At 42.7% G+C, this 18,817-nt stretch overlaps 1 long non-coding RNA gene across 7 annotated transcripts; it reads right to left on the bottom strand.

Annotated features, from left to right (window-relative positions):
* Positions 1 to 188: 188 nt before the first annotated feature.
* LOC127392509 (uncharacterized) lies at positions 189 to 10,079 on the bottom strand. Of its 7 annotated transcripts, XR_007891286.1 has the most exons (7): positions 6,442 to 10,065; positions 5,624 to 5,718; positions 5,276 to 5,457; positions 2,573 to 2,625; positions 1,823 to 2,124; positions 1,603 to 1,674; positions 189 to 729 (listed from the first exon to the last, which is right to left on the bottom strand). It is a non-coding gene; the product is annotated as an uncharacterized LOC127392509 (long non-coding RNA). The 7 variants fall into 7 exon arrangements; XR_007891281.1 differs by having other exon boundaries at positions 1,823 to 5,457; positions 6,442 to 6,552; positions 6,979 to 10,079; XR_007891283.1 differs by having other exon boundaries at positions 2,573 to 5,457; positions 6,442 to 10,079.
* Positions 10,080 to 18,817: the final 8,738 nt, after the last annotated feature.

Below are 18,817 nucleotides of genomic sequence, written 5' to 3' on the forward strand. Positions count from 1 at the left end.
CATTAAAAATCTAAACTTTAATCAAGTTGAATGGTTTAACTAGCATTTAGGCTCTTAAAATATTTAATTGTCTCACATATAGCTTGGTGATAAGTTAATTATTTCACTGTCTTGGAACTAATCTGTAGGTCTAAGGAGCTCACAGGTATATTTGCTAATGTAGTCTTTACAAATTTCCAAGCACAAAATGGAATTAATAAGTTTATTTTTTCATTAACATGTTAGATATGCCTCATATACAACATCAAATCTTGGCTGAACAGAGAGCTAAAAGCAGAAATGTCCAGAACACATGACTAAATGTTCAAAATCCACTATATGGTTGCAAAAATGCAGTCAAAATTGGTATAGTAACTTCATGTCTGTGATACAGCCACTAACTGGGAATGTCTCTAGTCTCCAAACTGCTAGATTCTGTAAGTAATTAAAACCACTGCCACGATTTCATGTTCCAGATATTGCAAGTATACACCCAGATTTTCCTTTTCCATGCCAGCGTTAAGTATGCAATCCATCTTTTTTTCTCCAGTTTGGTGTCTCTTGATGTAATTTCACACACAAGTCGTGCTTGCATTCTGCTCCCAGAAGACGTTCCCACTGCAGGCTTTCTAGGGTGAACTTTCATATAAATCCTTCTGCTCGTTACCAATCCTGATCCAGAGGTTTTTTCCAAGTTACAGGGTGCATCTCCAGTCTTTCGCAGTGGTTCACAACCTTAAAACACATGGACTGAACAAAAAAAATACCATTCTAGGAATGCAATGTTCTGATTCTTATTTGTATATACCAGAGTATTCTCATTTTCTTTTAATGGTTATTCAATGGCCTATCTTCAGTGGTTTACCACCTGCTGGGTAATGGCTCCTTTCTAATCAATTTTACATTATTTTCTCCATACTTCCTTGTATCTTCATTTACAGCCCTTTTAAACCAAAATCAATTTCACTTGTGCCTCAAATAGCCCTCCTGGCTGGCTGTGCAAGGACAGACTCTTTAAATTTGTTCCTGGAATCCAAATTAGAGTCTGCACCGTATTAATCCTGGTCTTAAATGCGGAAGCGCACACACATTCCGCTCTGCTGACATCCTGGCCAAGGCACATTGTAACCATCCACGATTTAACTCACAGCTGCAAGGTCTGCAGAGAGATTCCAAACAACTCTGGAGCTCAGCTTTCTGTTTCAAGCATCCTAAGCCAGCATTCACACTCAACTCAATAAGCCCATCCCCAGGTGCTCTTCCAGTGCTCTGTACCCAGCTAGGATGTGTAGGGCCATGCACTGGTGTACAGCAATATTTTAGGATGCTCAAAACACACTTAGACCTACCCTGCCTTTGCATTGCACCAAACAAGACTTACATACAGCTTCCTGCTAGCTGGCACTTACTCCACAGAAAGCAAGCAGTGAAAGAACAATGTCCTTCACTGCTGCACATCCTTACGTAAGCTTCTGATTCACAGTCTTCCACCAGCTTGCTGACTGTCCTCTGCACTCTGCTACAACACTATCAGTCTCTCTGGGTATACAGGAGAGCCTTTGCCCTGTGATTGCATGGGACCCACCCTAGGGAGACAGGACACACCCTACTGCCCCTTCATACCTAAAGTGATACGGTTCATCTGCAGTCCAGCAAAAAAGAGTGCATCCCAGGAGGGAGAAGAGAACATCTAGCCTGTGGGGGAACAAGAGCAGGAGGGGTGAATGCACACACATGCTGCCTGACAGAAGAGGCACTTACACTGAAAGGCAGGAGCAAACCCCAGCCTGCCATGCTTTGTTGCCTGATTCCCCGTGGTGACACGGTAGAGCAAAGTGCTTACCCAGGAGATGTCTTCTACAAAAGGTCCCGTGTCCAACAGCTCTCACTGCAACCTGACATGAAGGCAAGCCACAGGAGAAATGGGCAAAACAAAACACAGGCCACGGGGAAGAGGTTGGCACAGAGGCATGTGCACACCCATAGGGCTGCAGGGTCTAGGACAACTGGCAGACACTTCCACACCACCCAGTCACCGCCAGGACAAATGGCCACCAACCAGAAAGTGATGCTCATTCAGCACCATGACCAGAACCTCAAGGAGCAGGCAGCTCTGCTCACATTGCTCTGATTTCTGCAAGGAAACTGTGTATGGAGAGGGAAGTTTAAGCGTATGAGTCACACAATTTGAACATGAAAAATCAACAATAAGATAAAGACAACTCAATCAAATATTTTACCAACCCCTACTTTCAGGTCACAGTACTGAGCAGCAACTTTTAGAACTGGGTTTGATGTGTTTGTTTTTTTAAAATTGCATTTATTTAACATTACTTATATAAAATATATCACATTTGATTGAGTTGAGAGGAGGGGTTGTGGGTGCCTCATGCTTCCACAAAATCAGGAGATCTTAGTGTCAACAAGAAAAGTCAAATTTATCCCTACAAAAACCTAAAGAAACATTAGTAAAGACTAATTCACACCCAAGGCAGCACTTCCCAAATATAATCTGTCTCAACTCTTAGCATGTGTATTTACGGCTCTCTCAGTACCAGGGAGGAGATACACAGTAATGCAGTCCCTGACTTACCTTGGGACTCTCAGTGGTGGGGCATGATGATGTGTGGCATTTAAGTTGCTTCCCTGTAAAAGAGCAGTGCTTTTTTGGAGGGTACAAGTCTGAAGTGGGAGAAAAACCTAACAACCTGGGCTGTAGGATCTAACGATCAGGAGCTCCTGGGTATTTCAGAGCTGAAGTTCCTTCCAAATGAAAGCCACTGTTAAAAGGAACAGCCAGTGGGTGAGGGAAAACAACACTGTTGTAATGAAACACGAAAGAGAGAGTCTAGACACCAAAGGTAGTGCAGGAAGAAATAAGGCAGATTTCAGATGCAGGATGGGGAAAGAGAGAGAGAGGGAAGAAAGCCAAATCTTCAGAGGTCTGAAGAAGTAAGTAGCAGAAATATTATTTATATGTATGCAGGTAAATCCTGTTTTTTCCTCCATCAGCAATTTGCTGTAATAAATTTGGAGAAATGGCTGGTAGTGTTTAAAAGTGCAGATACTTGATATCCTCAGTTCTTTTTCCTAGCTAGGCATAAAACTGTCTGCATCTTAAGACAATGAAGAGGTGAACTGGTCTAAAGGTGAGAAAATATTTAATGCTGACATTCCATCTAAACACCTAACCTACTACCAGGCCAGCCTAGCAGCCTGTAAAACCCAAGAGCTCCTTTTGGGACTGTGATTTCTCCCATTTGGATGAAGGAGCAGAAGCTCAAGAGTGTCCTGAGAGGTTGCAGTGCATTCATATGGGTGGGGAATGATGCTACAAGAATACTGTGCTCGCTTGTGGATCCCCAAAACTTACCCTGGGAGCAGCCAGTCCTAAGGAAAACCCCAGCCATTCAGTCAAACCAGCTAGCTGACCTGATACCTCCATGGGATAGTGCTTACCAAACCTTTTAAACACACCTCTCCACTCACCTTTTTTTTTTGTTTCATCTGCCTTTATGTGATCATTCCCATCATGGCTAGACATTAAAGAACAGATTTCACGTAGTCTGACTGTGCCCCTTAACATGACTAAATCAGGATAATTTAATTTTATTACTTAATTTTTGTCGATTTTTTATTTTATTTTTTGTAGTGAAGGTTTAAAAATAATCTGTGGGAAAAGTGCTTTGCAGAAGAGAAGAAAATACGGAAAAATCCTTTTCTTAGAAGTGGGTGGAGTGATGGAGTAATGAATTTGTATAAACCTGGAGAGATCATCTCTCTAAGGGACTGTTACGTGCTTGTTTAGACAATATCTTTCAAGGCAGCCAGTAGGTTTTCATTTAAAAAGAAGTATGAGGAAATAAGCCCAGGTTAGTGGTGTTCAGGTGGGTGCCTATTTGTGTAAGCATCTTTTCATGTTATAGCTCCTTGGAGAGGAAGAGGGGTCATATTTAAGAATAAGAACAACAATTTGAGTGTAGTGCCCAGAAAAAAAATCCTGTATGAAAGATTTAAATCTGACTTTTCTGTATGAGTCCTTTTTTGAATGGCTGGATGTCTGATCTAGTTGGACCTGCCCTTTCAGTTGGTAGATGAAGAGAGTAACTTCAAAATGGAAGTGGCAGATGACAGGAAGACAAGAGGCAGAAAAAAGGCAAGCATGAAATGAAGGAACAACAGAATATAGAAAAGGAGAAAAAAGATAAAAAAAGGATACAAACACAGAAAAAAAGCCTGGTGAAAAATGACAGGAGGTATCACAGATACCAAAAAGCGGACATAGTGACATTTCAGAGTAAGGAAGCAGGAAGAATGTCTCTGTTACTCTGCAGACCTTCATAAAAGGGAAATGAAGACAGAAAAAGTGGCCTAAAGGAAAACCTAGATTTGCAGATGCCAGAATGTGGATCAGGACAAATAGAAAATAAATGTAAATTATTTGGTCCTCTTCCTTTCTTCTGGAAACATAGCAACTTCTGACAGCTGAAACTGCAGCCCAAAGGCCACTGATGCAAACAGCAAGAACCTCTGTGAGAGCACAACTAATTAAGCTGGCTTTCCCATTCAGTCACATAATTCCCATTCCTTTCTCGTCCCTTATCTTCTTCTAACCCCTTCATACCTCTTCACACCCCTCACAGCACCCTTCAATCTATCCCTTTTCCTGCTATACTTCTAGCCTTTTATTCTTTCCTTGCTGGGCTGGAAACCACATCTGCTGGGAGTGCTTTGAGCTGGACTGTACAGCTAATGCGTAGGGGCTAATGACTAGTAGCAAAATGTAAGCCTTTCCCTTGGTGGTGGCACTCGTTTGGAAGTACTGTCATTATGTCACTCCATGACCCAGCCACCACTTTGTATCTTCTGCACCATCGTCCCCCAGTCAAACCTGGTTAAATAGGTAAATGAGTTGACAAATAATGAGGGAAGAATTGGTAAAGTGACAGCAAACATGGGCAGACAAAAATGCTGTGCTTGCACAAGCTTTTTTTCCTTTGGAAACCAAACTTAAACCCACTCTGCATTGAATACACTTCCTTCCCTCTGAGAAATTCTCATTTAGGCAGGGTCTGATGGACCATGCAGGATTCCTAGTGCCACCTCCATGTTTTACCCAGGACATCACACTGCTTCCCAGCAAAGCCACACAGCCCTTCAGATGTGCACACAGCAGCTGGTGTACAGCCAAGCCACCTCATTCTATTTGCAGGTCCCACTTTTCCCCAGTAACATCCCCCCTTCCAGAGTCAGGTTATGCAGATGACATCCAGTACCTGACACTCTTCTTTTGTACCTTAAAGGTAGCAATCTCCAAAAGGTCTTGGCTCTTGCTCTCTTAGTAGGATCTAGGTTTCCAATCCTGTGCCTGGCAGATTTTTGGCCTCCAAGTTGCTGAGAGCCAAGTCCATTGACCCTCATGTCCCAGAGTATGCAGCCAAGTGCTGTTATCACCCAGATGAGAAGAATTCTGGATAACTAGGGAGTAAAATTTTATTGTAAAATATTTTGCCTCCACATGTGGTTAATAAATCATGTTTTATAGGGTAATTTTTACTGTATATTTGAAAAGTGCTGTATTTATACTAGCAATGGTTCTAAGAAAGGTTAAACATGTCACTGCTAAAGAAAATGTATTACAAACCTGATATTGCCGGAAGGGCAAGTGCTCATTTCCAAGAAACCAAACCAAGGTTTTGAGAAATGACAGGCAGGGACAGGACTCTCACAGCTTTTTTCCTAGATGGCACAAAGAAAAGAGAAACAGAATTACTGTTTCAGATGCGGATGCACAATGGTAGGCTGGACTAGTCAGTTCTCAGACCATCACAGCAGCAGTAGCAGCTCTGTCTAAATATGTCTGAGCTGAGCCCTTCAGCTAAATGAGAAGATGGAAGACTGAGCTGCCACTACTTAGGCAGGTCCCTTTTTTGCATGTCTCAGAATTATGATTCCACTGGGATTAAAAAAGTTGTAAACAAGTCTTCAAACAAAATGCTCAAACACCTCATTCACCACTTTGCTACCAATAATGAAATCAAAGCCGATGCTGTAAGGCAATTTAACGGCACTTTAAAATCTGGGATGCAGAGGTATTTTACAACCCACAATACTTCTGGCTACATGGATGTGTCAGGAGTGTTTATGTACCAGCACTAACCACAGCTCTCACAGAAATGTACATACAGCCTTGAGGGTGCAATTACCTGGTACTCTCAGAAGGCTTAGGAAACTACTTATGCAAAGTTAGGGTTTTGGTTTAAAAAAACAACAAACAAACAAAACCCCCCCAAAACCAAAACAAAATCCAAACCCCACAGGTGCTCCATCTTTTTAAGAAAAGTAACCATCTGAAAGCACCTAAATCAAAAGGAACCATCAAGTAAGTTTATGGAAGATTGTTCATTTGATGACATTTTCACAGTGACCTTAAGCATGAACCTGTCACAGAGAATCACTTACTAAACAAAAGAATACAAAAATGGGGTAACTCTTGGTTAATTTTAACCTGAAGAAGTACAAAGACCACATGCCAAACAGCATCAGGCTTCCTGGACTGAAAGACTCGTACCTCTAGAAAGAGAAAAGGGAGAAGGAAGAGGTTATTGCTGAGTTGATTGTAACAGCTTCCTAAATCCCACATGTTGGAGGGTATTTCCCATGCCTGCAACACTCAGATACGATGCTTTGCAGAATGCATAAGTAACAGGGAGGTTTCCATCACTATTCCCAGCAAAGTCAGCACCTGGCTATTCCAACAAAATGCCAAATCTGCTTTTCCAGTGCAGTTAGTTACGCAGCTGGATCTCTTGGAAAGCAAGTGTAATGGAAACACACCAGCCCTATGATTGGAAAACAGTTTTCAAAATCTCTTACATGGGTAAGAAATAGCCATGGCTTTTGCTTAGTCCTCCAGGGATTACTTTTGCAGCACTTAACATGGCAGTCCATAAGTTCTGAGCTACCCCTGATGGATAATGTGCTTGGAGAATAACTAACCTTGATTAGCACTTGGGCATTTTTTCATCATATGTCATCCAATGGACACCACTCCATTGCAAAATCCTTCATATTCCTTCTTCTGCAGGTGTTTCCAAAGGATTCAGCTTTTTGACACCATAAACAGGCATGCCAGGATACCAGAGTTTGAGGGGCCATCTGCATCACTTGCATTGTATATTTACCCAGGACAAAAAAAGCCAACTAGTTTATTACCACTGCTTATGACATTACATTCCTGTGAGTAAACACCCTACTGGCACCCCTTCACTGCAATACTTTCAGATTAGAATGGAGATATTTAATTTTTATTTTGGCAAAGTGATGATTGAACTGTGTTCCCATAAACCTTTGCAGAAATAAACAAATAATAAAAAAAGAAAAAACCTCAGACCTGCAAGTATTGTGATAGTAAATAATTATGGCAGTCCTAAACAACTGGATCCCTGGGTGGCATATTCCTCCTTAGTGCATGGGATTATCTATGATCTGTGGAAGCAGAGCTATTGTCCTTTGAAGAACTGCAGTTTGGGGAGAAGCAGAGTTAGAGACTATTTAGTGCTACATTAAAATAGCCATATAAAACATGGCCAAAGGTGTTGTAGATTAACAGATTCCAATAAGGAGGTGAACCTTCTATACAGAGGATTTAAAGAAGTCTTACGAGAACTGCATCTTACCACAATACACAGGTTCCTTCTATGTCACTCAGAAGAGAAGCTGTGAACCATCCAGTCTGCAACAGATTAAAAACTTCAAAGAAGCTCGGAAGAAAGACTAAGAGCTCTCCTAATGGTGAAGGAGATGATTAAAGATGGCTTCTTACACTGTCAGTTTTAAAAGTGTACTAAATCTAAAGCAAATCTGTTCCAAATAACTCCCATACAGACCAGGAAAGAGAGAAAAACCTTTTCATTGAGGTGTCAGTAATCAAACAGCAAAATTTAACTTCAGTCCAGTATACCTCCCATTATTTCACAAGCTGTTTCAAGAGAATACCTTTTATTACTCGTGCATTTTATGAGGGCCTTTTTTTTAGCAGCTTTGTCAACAGCATGGTTTCTTTTAAGATGCTGAAGGCTGTTTTTGAAATGGCTGCTACTAAATTGACTAAGGCAGAACAGAATATAGCTTTCTTCTGTCGGGGGGAGTAAGTAGATTTAAAAGGGTCATATTTCTCTTAATGCAGCTGGACAGGCATTCTTTCAGCAGGAGAAGACCTTTAAAAAAGTGTTAGCTGCTATATCATCTAATTTTATACTCAGAGATTGCATTTCAGAAGATATAAGCCAGTAGGCAATACAGATGGAGAAGTCTAAAACTCTGGGGTGTAAAATCATTTAACACCAATACTGGATATTTACAAATTTTGCTGTTAGCACCCTCAGAAGCTTCTGGAAGGAAGAGAATGACACAGGTTGTATTTTCATTAACAGTGACTCTTCTAGTCCAAAAAATGTTGTATCAAGGGGGCAGGTATGATACAGGTGGCTGAGGTGCATATGTATTGAAGCCTGTGGTGTGTTTCCAAGCAATGTTATTGGTGGTTGTATAGTAAGATCTCAAGATCTGAGGAAAACTGCTAGTGAAAGAGTTCATCAGGATCTCCCACACTAGCTGAGTTGGAAGCAAAGGACATTGGCCATTTTTTTCTCCCAGACAGGAAGCAATGAAACTGTTGTTGCTCAGGAGCTCCATCCCTTTATCACAGCTCCATAAATCCACTCATGTATGGAAACCAACAGCATTTTCTTGTCCTTGATCTGTGCAGTACATAGGACAACACACAGCTTCTAAAGAAGATGTGTTTCTTCTTTTTCCATTCCACCTGGGGGCCAGTTCCTAGCAGCATACCCCAGGGGCTAAAAGTGGGACTAATACTTGTTTAACATCTTTGTTAATGACCTGGATGAGGAGGAAGAGTGCACCCTCAGATGATCCAAAATTGAGAGGAGTGGTTGGTATGCCAGAAGGTTGTGCTGCCATCAAGAGGGACCTAACAAAAACAGGTTGACAGGAACATAATGGATTTCAACAAGCAGAAGTGAAAAGTCCAGCACCTGTGGAGGAGCAACCCCATGCACCAGTACAGCCTGCAGATGAGAAGGCTCAGTGGGATCTTATCCATGTCAGGGGAGTAAAGAAGACACAGCCAGGTACTTCTCAGTGGTGCCCAATCAAAGATTAAGAAGCAATGGGCACAAAGCAAAATACAGGAAATTCCAATTAAATATAAGAAAAAGCTTTTTTACCATGAAGATGGTCAGACTGCAAAGAGGCTGCCCCATAAGAGTTGTGGAGTCTACATCCTTGGAGATATTCAAAACCCAGCTGGAAACAGCCCTTGGCAACCTGTCTTAGGTGACCCTGCTCTGAGCAAGGATTGGCCTGGAGACCTCCAGAGGTGCCTTCACACCTCGGCAATTCTGGGATGATAATAGTCAGCCTGGCCTCAGGCAGCCAGTTGCACCAGGCTCCCTCTTGGGTTATTTTCTGTCTAAGACACTCGTGGACCCTGACCCTTTTATAGCATTCCTGTGATGGATGCTTGCCCAGGGCTGAAGCCAAGGCTAGCCTCAGAGCAGCAAGGAAACTGTGGGCAGGCCTTTGAGGCACCTATTTGTGCTCAGATGAGTCAGGGATGGAAGTTTTGCTGAATTACAGATTCAGACATCTTTGAAGACCAAAAGAAAACTTTAAATGCTTTATGATTTTATTCTGTCTGCCAGTAGAGGGAGGAAAGAGAGAGAAAATGGAGAGAGAGTAATTCTTGGTTCTCCGAGGCTCTTCAGCCGTTCTCTTTCATATTGGCACCAGGACTTCACAGCCCTGAGGCAAAACTGGCTCTGTCAGAGCTATTGTAATGGATAAAACCACATGAGATTTAGTTATTCTTTTAGATACTGTAACCTAAGTGAACATCCTGCTGTGTGGCTAATATCAAGGCTGAATCCAGTTATGATCTGTCCTGACAGCTGACATATCACTGCGGACAACTGGACTCCTCAGCACAGCTTTCCAGACACTTGTAACTGCATTTGATGCATTAAAGTCTGTGTCTTGTTTGAACATTTTTCCCATAACAAGACTGTAAAGTGATTCAAATGAGACTGCTCCAGCCATCCACAAGGATATTCTCTGGTACAAAGTGAGGAGAAAGCACTCTCAGGTTTTCACTTCCAGCAGCTGCCCGTGAACTGCAGGGGATGGGGAAAAGGTCAGTCCCCCACCCCAGCCTATCCATTGCTGTCAACATGTCATTGCTGAGGGAAACAGTACCTTTCTTTTCCCTTCCGATACCTTATCACTAGGCAAAGTAAAGACTTGATGAGTGTTTTGCTGATGTGTAACAATGAAACAAGTTAACCATAAAAAAGCTGAGGTTGCAGGACCTGCCCCAGCAGAATGCCATCACTCCTAACAGAGCTGCATTTATATGCTGGGGTTTTTTATATGGCAGCAGAATATAAATTATTAATTCGATGCTGAAGGTTATTGATGGAGAAATATAGGAAAATAAGTTGTAGTTTGATCTAAAATTAGATCATCCTTTTCTGTGCCCAATTTAAATATGGTTATTCTCTTGGCTCTGGCCTGAGTAAGACCCAAGGTGAACAGGATCCAGGCTGCCCTGCTGCACTGATGCTGCTCCATCATTAAACTGTATGAGCTGCACTGGACATCTTCATTAGTCCCTCTTCTTCTCCAGAACTCCATGTTGGCAGTTTTAATAGAGTTCTGCTCTCAAAATAGTATTTTCAGGAATGCATAAATGGTGTCAAGCCCCAAGTGCAATTTTCAGAGCTGAATGTAAGGCACGTAAAAGCCAGTCAATCAATTCTCAGTGACACAGATTCTCCTGCATATAATTGCCTCATAAACAGCCTTTTGGAAAAAATTTGCTCAGGCTTGAGCCTACCTTTTGATTGAGATATCTGTGAAACTTCTGTCTGAGATTTGTAACTAGTTGTGTACACCCAGGTACTCTACATAACCTTTTTTAGAGCATGAAAAACACACATCCTTTGGAAGTCTTTCAATAAAAAAATGGGAAAGAAAAATATGATCGAGATTTTTCTCTCCGTGTTTTGTTATTTTAATGTGTCAAATTTGTCCTATCTGAATTTGATGGGACATTGAGAAACATGTTGTGTACAGTTAAAAACTGCAATGCAATCAAGGATGGAGCATGTTCTTCTCAAAGATTAATACAAAGCTTAAGTGAACTCAGAGACATGTTCCACGTGGTGGCAGCAGAGGAGGAAAGTGAAGAAATCTCTACAGGAAGCAGTAAGACAAATATTAGTGACCTGAGCTGAAGCATTTCTCAGTTAAGTGCACACTTAAGTGCATGCATCTTCAAAATTAGGACTGTGACCCAATGTGCTGAGCATCTCTGACTACCCAAATCCAGCTGGAAGACTGAATTCTACACATCATTGCAATGACAAACATGTTGTCACCGGGTACTATCTGGGAATGAAGCTGCTCTACAGAGGAAAAGCAGATACCTGAGCTTACAGCACACTGTGCCACCAACCAGAAAGGCACATTTTCCTTCCTGTGCCTCACAGATTCTCTCAACGCCCAGCAGCGCCTAGAAGCAAGGAGCAGATTTCATCAACTGGAAACAGAGCAGCAAGAGCAGGGAGAGGGCAGCAAGAATTGTCAGGGTTTCCCTTTGTGCCCCAGAGGTACAGGCATGTTGCAGTGTGGAGCCTGCCACGTGAGTCACCAATGTGGCACCCACCCATAAGGAGTCTCTTACTATTGCTTGTAACGCTGGGAAATCAAAACCTTACCTTCAAGGAATCCAGCAGCTCACTTGCCTCTGGCCAAGCAGGATGGAAGAGCTGAGTTTAAAAAAAACAAAACAAAACAAAAAGTGTGAGGACCTGCTTGGACTCCTAGTCTTGTGTGGGAACCACAGGACAAGGGTGGTCCATGCTGAATCCAAACTGTGCAGCATCCTTCACACAATGAGCTGGCCTGACAGCTATTCCCCAGCTCCTTGCCATGAGCATGCACACTCTCATCTTCTCTTTCCCAGGAAGACTATTTCAGCTGTCACAGGTCAGGAATAAAGACAAATAGCTTAATAAAAACAGAGGCAGACAAGAAAAAAACCCTCAAGCAACTAAATCATGTTTGTTTTTTTTTCTCTGAGAAATACCTGGTATAATTGAGTCTGTTGCATCTTTTGAAATTGTTAACTCTGATTTGCCTTTTGCAAGCTAGGTGGGTGCATCCTTCTGCCCCACCACTCTGAAAGGCTCCAACAGGGCACTTGGTAGTCCCCAAGCTCCTAACCAGTACTAGACCATGTTGGTATTTCCAGCCAGGTTACCTCTGAGCATATCTCCAAGGGATCTCCAAGGGAGGGGTAGGGCTACAGCACATCCTTTTGCTAAATTTAGTGCTTTTGCTTTGGTGGAAAAGATGTAGTGAAAGTCAGCTGAGCTAGAGAAGGGAGTGGTAGAGCAAGGTGCTGCTCCTCTGGCTTTTCACAGGAACAGTATTTCCTGAGAACCCGCTGGGAGAGGAGAGGGACAATTACTAAGGCATTCAACTCAAATTGCCTGCCCCCCCCCCCCCTTCAAATATTTTAATTTTCTGACCAGAAAGTATGAATTGCTCCCTCCCAACTTGTTTGATTACCAGATAACCCAAGCAGTGCTGTGCTCACAGCAGTGTAAGTTCCTTTTCCAAACAGCACAATGCCAGCAGCAGGCAAACAACTTAGGAAAGGCCCAGGAACTGGTTTCCTAAACACTGCCAGTTCCTCAGGAAATTATTTCTGTTGGTGGCACCTTCACATACGATGGGGAATTTGTCTTCAGGACACAGGACAGCAGTATTGTCATTCTCCAAAAGGACTGGGATTGAGTGCTGACATTAGCATTTAGGGTAGCTCTGTATAACAAAGATCCAAAACCCAGTCTGAGCACCATCTGCAGTTGCCATTAACTAGGATTCCTCTCCGTGGTCAGGTCAAGAAAGGAAGGAAATAGCAGTGGCTAAGGATCCTGGGACACCTGTTGTTGACTGTCTTCAATGATGGCCAACTGTAACTCTTCAGGATCCAGTACTATTCTACAACCTACTGCTAGGGCTAAAGAGCTCTCACTCCCAAATAAAACTGCTGTGCTTTTTCCTTCTGGAGCATGCTTTTCTTGATTCCAAGTCTAAACATGACAGCTGTCATGATTTTAGGGCATGGTGTTCTCCTGCTCTCAAGCCTACACATTCAAGTCCCTGTTCTCTGCCTACAGCACACACTCCTCATGCCTCTTCTGTGGGATTATTCACCATACCTTGGTGTATCCCAGGTGTCCTGTCTCCCTCTAAGTAGTGAATTTCATCTACAAATACTAGTTAAATATAGTTTAGGGTACATGCAGGAAACATTTCTCTGAAAACAGAAGAAATTAGGACATCATTTGCCAGAAGTCTGCCATTACAATTTGCCATAGTGACCAGACATGTGGCCATAACATGCTGATTACCAGAAAGAAATTCAAAGTGCTTAAATCTAATACAGCTCCACCTTGTTGGTCGGGGGCAGCAGCAATGTCCCATATGAATTGCCATAGACCAGACCTCCCCTGTACATCAGTGGGGGTGATACTGGGTGAGAGCATTTCTAAGAGATGCCTTAGAAAAGAGAGAGAAAAGGGCCTAGAGCTTCAGACCATGCTTTGGAACCACATGGGAGAAGGACAACACGGCTGGACATAGCTTAGTACAGGATAAGTCAATTAACAACTATATCATTGAGTGCTGTCTATTCTAAAAGGCATTCTGTAGAGAAGTGGAGACAGTTCCTCCCAGGTCTGCTGAAGCCCCAGCTGATTTCCACCTTATATAATCACCTTTTTCAACAGACTGGATAGAAGTTAGTATTTACTGAGCCAGAGACCACTGTTCTCTCAGAAATCACACACTGAAACTATTTATGCTACCCTTGATAGGCATGAATTTCAGGACCTGCTAGTCAGCAATAGATTTTTGCTGCTTTTTAAGCAGAAATATGGCATTTAATAGGTCCATTCAGGGCCAGCAGCCAAGCAACTGTGAGTTCTTCTTGAGCAGGCAGGCCCAGCTAATTTCAAAATGGATTGCTCCGCGAAGGAAGGATAGCACTTTCCAGATCACAGGAATGCTTTACAGGCCCAGGTCTCATATAAAATAGTCTCTTGGTGAAGAGCTAAACAGTTTTAAAAGGTGTCAGAGAAAACATTAGACAATAAAAATTCGCAGAGCAATTTTGCCAGAGAAAAAAAGCATAAATAAAAAAGTGCACCATTTCTCTCCCAGACTTTCTCGCAAGTCAGCTGCATTCAAAGAGATGTGCCACAGCTAGGGTTGACCTAAGGGCAAGTAATAAGTGTTGGCTGTCTTGTGTCAAACTATCAGTTCATACTCATGCACTTTAATCAGAAAAACAGCGATTATATAAACTGTGCCACCTAACAAAGGGAGAGCGGAGAGTACAGCAAGCATAGATCAAATCCTGTATGCATCTCAAGAAGAAAATAGAAACTGATCCTTATTTCTGTGTAGGTACATTCATTCTGTATCCAAAAAAACCCATAAGCACAAAGGACTGCCTCTACCAAGGAAATGTAGGTGCTAAAATGCAGCTTCCAGCCACTTCAGGATTTTTGGTTCAAGGATCACGGAATCACAGACTTGTCAGAATTGGAAGGGACCTCTGGAGATCATCTAGTCCAATTCCTCTGCTAAAGCAAGATCCCCTAGAGCACATTAGTCGGTGCAGCATCCAGGCAGGTCTTGAATACCTCTAGACAAGGAGACTCCACAACCTCCCTGGGCAGCCTGTTCCAGGGCTCTGTCACCCTCACAGTAAAAAAATTTTCTCATACTTAAATGGAACTTCCTGTGCTCCAGCTTGTGCCCATTGCCCATCGTCCTGTGTCTGGGAACTACTGAAAAGAGTCTGGCTCCATCCTCCCTGCAGCCAGCCTTAGGTACTTACAGACACTAATAAAGTCTCCCCTCAGACTTCTCTTCTCCAGGCTAAAGAGTCCCAGCTCTCTCAACCTTTCCTCATGAGGGAGATGCTTCAGTCCCCCAGTCATCTTTGTTGCCCACCGCTGGACTCTCTCCAGTAGCTCCCTGTCTCTCTTGAACTGGGGAGCCCAGAACTGGACACAGCATTCCAGATGTGGCCTCACCAGGGCAGAGTAGAGAGGGAGAATGACCTCTCTCAACCTACTGGCCACACTCTACCTTATGCACTCCAGGATTCCATTGGCCTTCTTGACAAGGGCACATTGCTGGCTCATGGATAATTTGCTGTCTACCAGGAGTCCCAGATCCTTCTCCTCAGAACTGTTTTCCAGCAGCTCCACCCCTAACCTCTATTGATGCATGGGGTTCTTCCTCCCCAGGTGCAGGACCCTACACTTGCCATTATTGAACCTCTTTAGGTTCCACTCTGCCCAGCTCTCCAGCCTGTCCAGGTCATGCTGGATGGCAGCACAGCCCTCTGGAGTGTCAGCCACCCCTCCCAGTTTGGTATCATCAGTGAAGTTGCTGAGGATACGCTCTGTCCCCTTGTCCAGGACATTGATGAATATGTTGAACAAGACCAGACTGAGTGAACCCTGGGGGACACCACAGGTTACTGGCCTTCAACTCGACCCTGTTCCATTAATCACAGCCCTCTGAGTTCTGTCAATATACTGATCTGCTCTTTCGTTTATAAGTTTTAGTTATGTCAAATGCTAGATATTCTTCTTGGAGGTCTTTCAGCCTTCGTATACACATATACACATATGTCAGGCTATTTAGAGCATTAAAAGGAAGAAATCGGAGCCCCATCTTTAAGCACAAGCTATTTCAGGAAAAGAGTAATCAAAACCTTTTTTTGTTTATGTTTTTTTTCTTAAAAAAAATCCAAACAAAACATTTCAAAGCTCATCTTAAACCAGTACTTTCTAAAGTTAATAAATAAATAAATAAATAACTGTTGCTTGTACAGTCAGCAGCTTGTGGTTTCTTGCTAAAATACCTTTAAGAAAAAAGAAAAATCAATCCACTAATTGAGAACAGTTAAACAGGATAACACCTCCATTACAACTAAGCAGAACGTGCCTCTTTGACAAGACAACCAGCTTTGTGCAGTAACTGCTAATAGAAGGACATTTCTAGAAGCATCAGGACATGCTGTGTTCCCAGCTACTTGAGAAAGTTTAATAAGAAGCCTCTTCGGGATTTCATAATCCCATTTCTTGTGCCATACAAACCCAGCATTCAAGCACATCCAGCTAGGAGCCTTCGCTCTCCCTCCAGACCTTAGCACCCAAACCCCAAAGCCTGGGCAACAGGGAAGCCAGGTTAGCTTGAACTGCTGGAGGAGTTGGTGGTCAGGAGAACTTCTTCCTGATTTTGAATTCCTGTGTTGGCAATACAGTCAAATGGCACAGAAGAGTTTTAACTAGTGCAGTATACACTTGTCCTCTTTAAGCAGAAAAACATCAGTGCTATGGAATTTATGCATGAGGTATTTCTGAAGGGGTGAATTGGGAAGAACATCTGCAGTGTGGTAAAGCTGCTGTCTGGGACAGCAGAGCAAAAGAAATGCTGTGTAGATTGATTTATGACCTGCTCTTGCTTCAAAACGTCTAGAATTAGAGGAAAGAGCTCATTAGGGCCCACACTTTGGGGAATTAACTTGTCATGCTCTAATTATGCAACTCTACTTTCCCCCACCACCTATGCCTCCTTCTTCAGTATCTCAGTGTTTCTTCCTTTAAAAGGTGCAAATAATTATTAGTTTGGCTTTTTCTTTCCTGCCAGTGAGTATACATACAATATGAGAGCCAGATTTGCTTGTAAAAAGGTGCAGAGGGAAAACTCCTTTGTAAAAAGTGCTGCACCTCACCCTAGACCAGGGCTCTCTCACCTCTTACCAAATGCCTCTGCACCAAACAGATAGTCCAAAAGGAGAGCGTGCAGCAGATCTTGAGGGATGATATAAACAGCAGATATCCTACATGTGAATTTAAATTCTAGCTCTGCACGGGAAGTCCAAATTGTTTTATGAGGTGACACTTTCCTTACCAGGCCAGCAGTTACATCACTTATTTCCTGGTTGCCCATTTCTAGGTCAGTGAAGAAAAAATGTTCAGATGATGCTTAATTGCTTCTCTTCAGCTGTACCAGAAGCTCTCCAACACTCTTCTCCCAGTGACATTTAAGGTATTAATTGCCCTGTGGCAGGCCAGGGGTTTCTGTTGCCACCACAAGCCTGCCCCAGAGCTGGTTTCACCTTGCAGCCCTGCAACTCTCCCAAGGCATGGGCAGGTCCTCCGTGGCCTTTGATACATCACTGAATTACAAATCCTAAGCTGCTCTACTTGCACAGCTAAAGACACATTGGGGAAATCACATCTTTGAGCCAAAACCCACAACACAATTTGCTGTCATGATGACAGCGCAGTTTTTTAAAGTTAGTTATAACATGACAAGCCAGTCAACAACAGCAGCCTGACAAAATACTGCAATTTACAGCTCTGCTAGTTCAAGGGAACTATTATTTTTGTAAAGGTTGCCTGATGTTTTCTGAATTGTGCTAGAATATGAGTTTTTCTTCCCAAAAGAAGCATGGGGTAGGAATAGGAGAGAGAAAGGTTTATTTTAAGCACCAGAGATACTAGTATCTGTTAGGTTAAAAGATCATGTGTGTAACTTTTGATTTATTAAACTACTGTACCTGAAAGACCTGGTGTAAGAGTAGGCTATAGTTCTTCAGCCATTTTGGTTGCCACTAGACACAGTTAACTAGGTTAACTAGACACAGCCATGACCTTGTCTCATTGCAAACATTCCTATGTTTATTACCATATTTAAGTGGACTGCTGTATATTCCACAGAGATGGAAAAGAGCCTGTTATCTTCTGCTTAAAGATCCCTATGTAGAACACTGTAGTGCTGAAACTAGAGAAGATGGATGGAGGCACAGGGTTCCTGGCTTGTAATTCAGTGATCCACGCTGATGGGGCTGAGAATTAAAACACCTCCAGGCCACTCCTGGAATACTGTGTTCAGTTTTGGTGCCTGCTATGCAGAAAAGATGTGGACAAGCTGGAGAGGGTCCAGAGCAGGGCCACAAAGATAGTCAAAGGATTGGAAAGCCTGCCATGTGAGGAAAGGCTGAGAGATCTGGGTTTATTCAGCCTGGAGAAAAGAAAGATTAAGGGAGACATTATCACCATGTTCCAGTATTTCAAGGGTGGCTACCAAGAAGATGGAGACTCCCTTTTTACAAGAAGTCACATGGAAAAGACAAGGGGTAATGGGTACAAGTTACTCCTGGGAGTATTCTGATAGAACACAAAAGGAAAAACTCTCACAGTGAGAACAACCAGCCATTGGAACCATCTCCCCAGGGAAGTGGTGGATTCCCTGACATTGGACACTTTAAAGACTCAGCTGGACAGGGTGGTGGACCCTTTTGTCTAGACCGTGGTTTTGCCAAGAAAGGTTGGACCAGATGATCCTTGAAGCCCCTTCCAACCTGGTGTTCTATGATTCTGCGATTCCTTCTTCACAAATATACTTCACTTCCAAGTCTAATTTTTTAGCTACCAGCTCACAGGAACTCCATCTTTCTGCCCTGCCACCCCAAGAAACTATATTTAAATGCTTCCCTTTCAAACAAAACCTCGATTGCTTCTGGCAATTGAAATCATGTCACTATGGATTTTTAATATGAGAGACAAGGTTAAGAGCTTGGCGTAGATAAATCTCTCCGAAACTTGAAGGTAAATTTACAATGGATGAGCCATCACACCAAATTCCAGATTGCTTC

Source organism: Apus apus, chromosome 1 (genome assembly GCF_020740795.1).
Source record: "Apus apus isolate bApuApu2 chromosome 1, bApuApu2.pri.cur, whole genome shotgun sequence".
NCBI classification, from domain to species: domain Eukaryota; kingdom Metazoa; phylum Chordata; class Aves; order Apodiformes; family Apodidae; genus Apus; species Apus apus.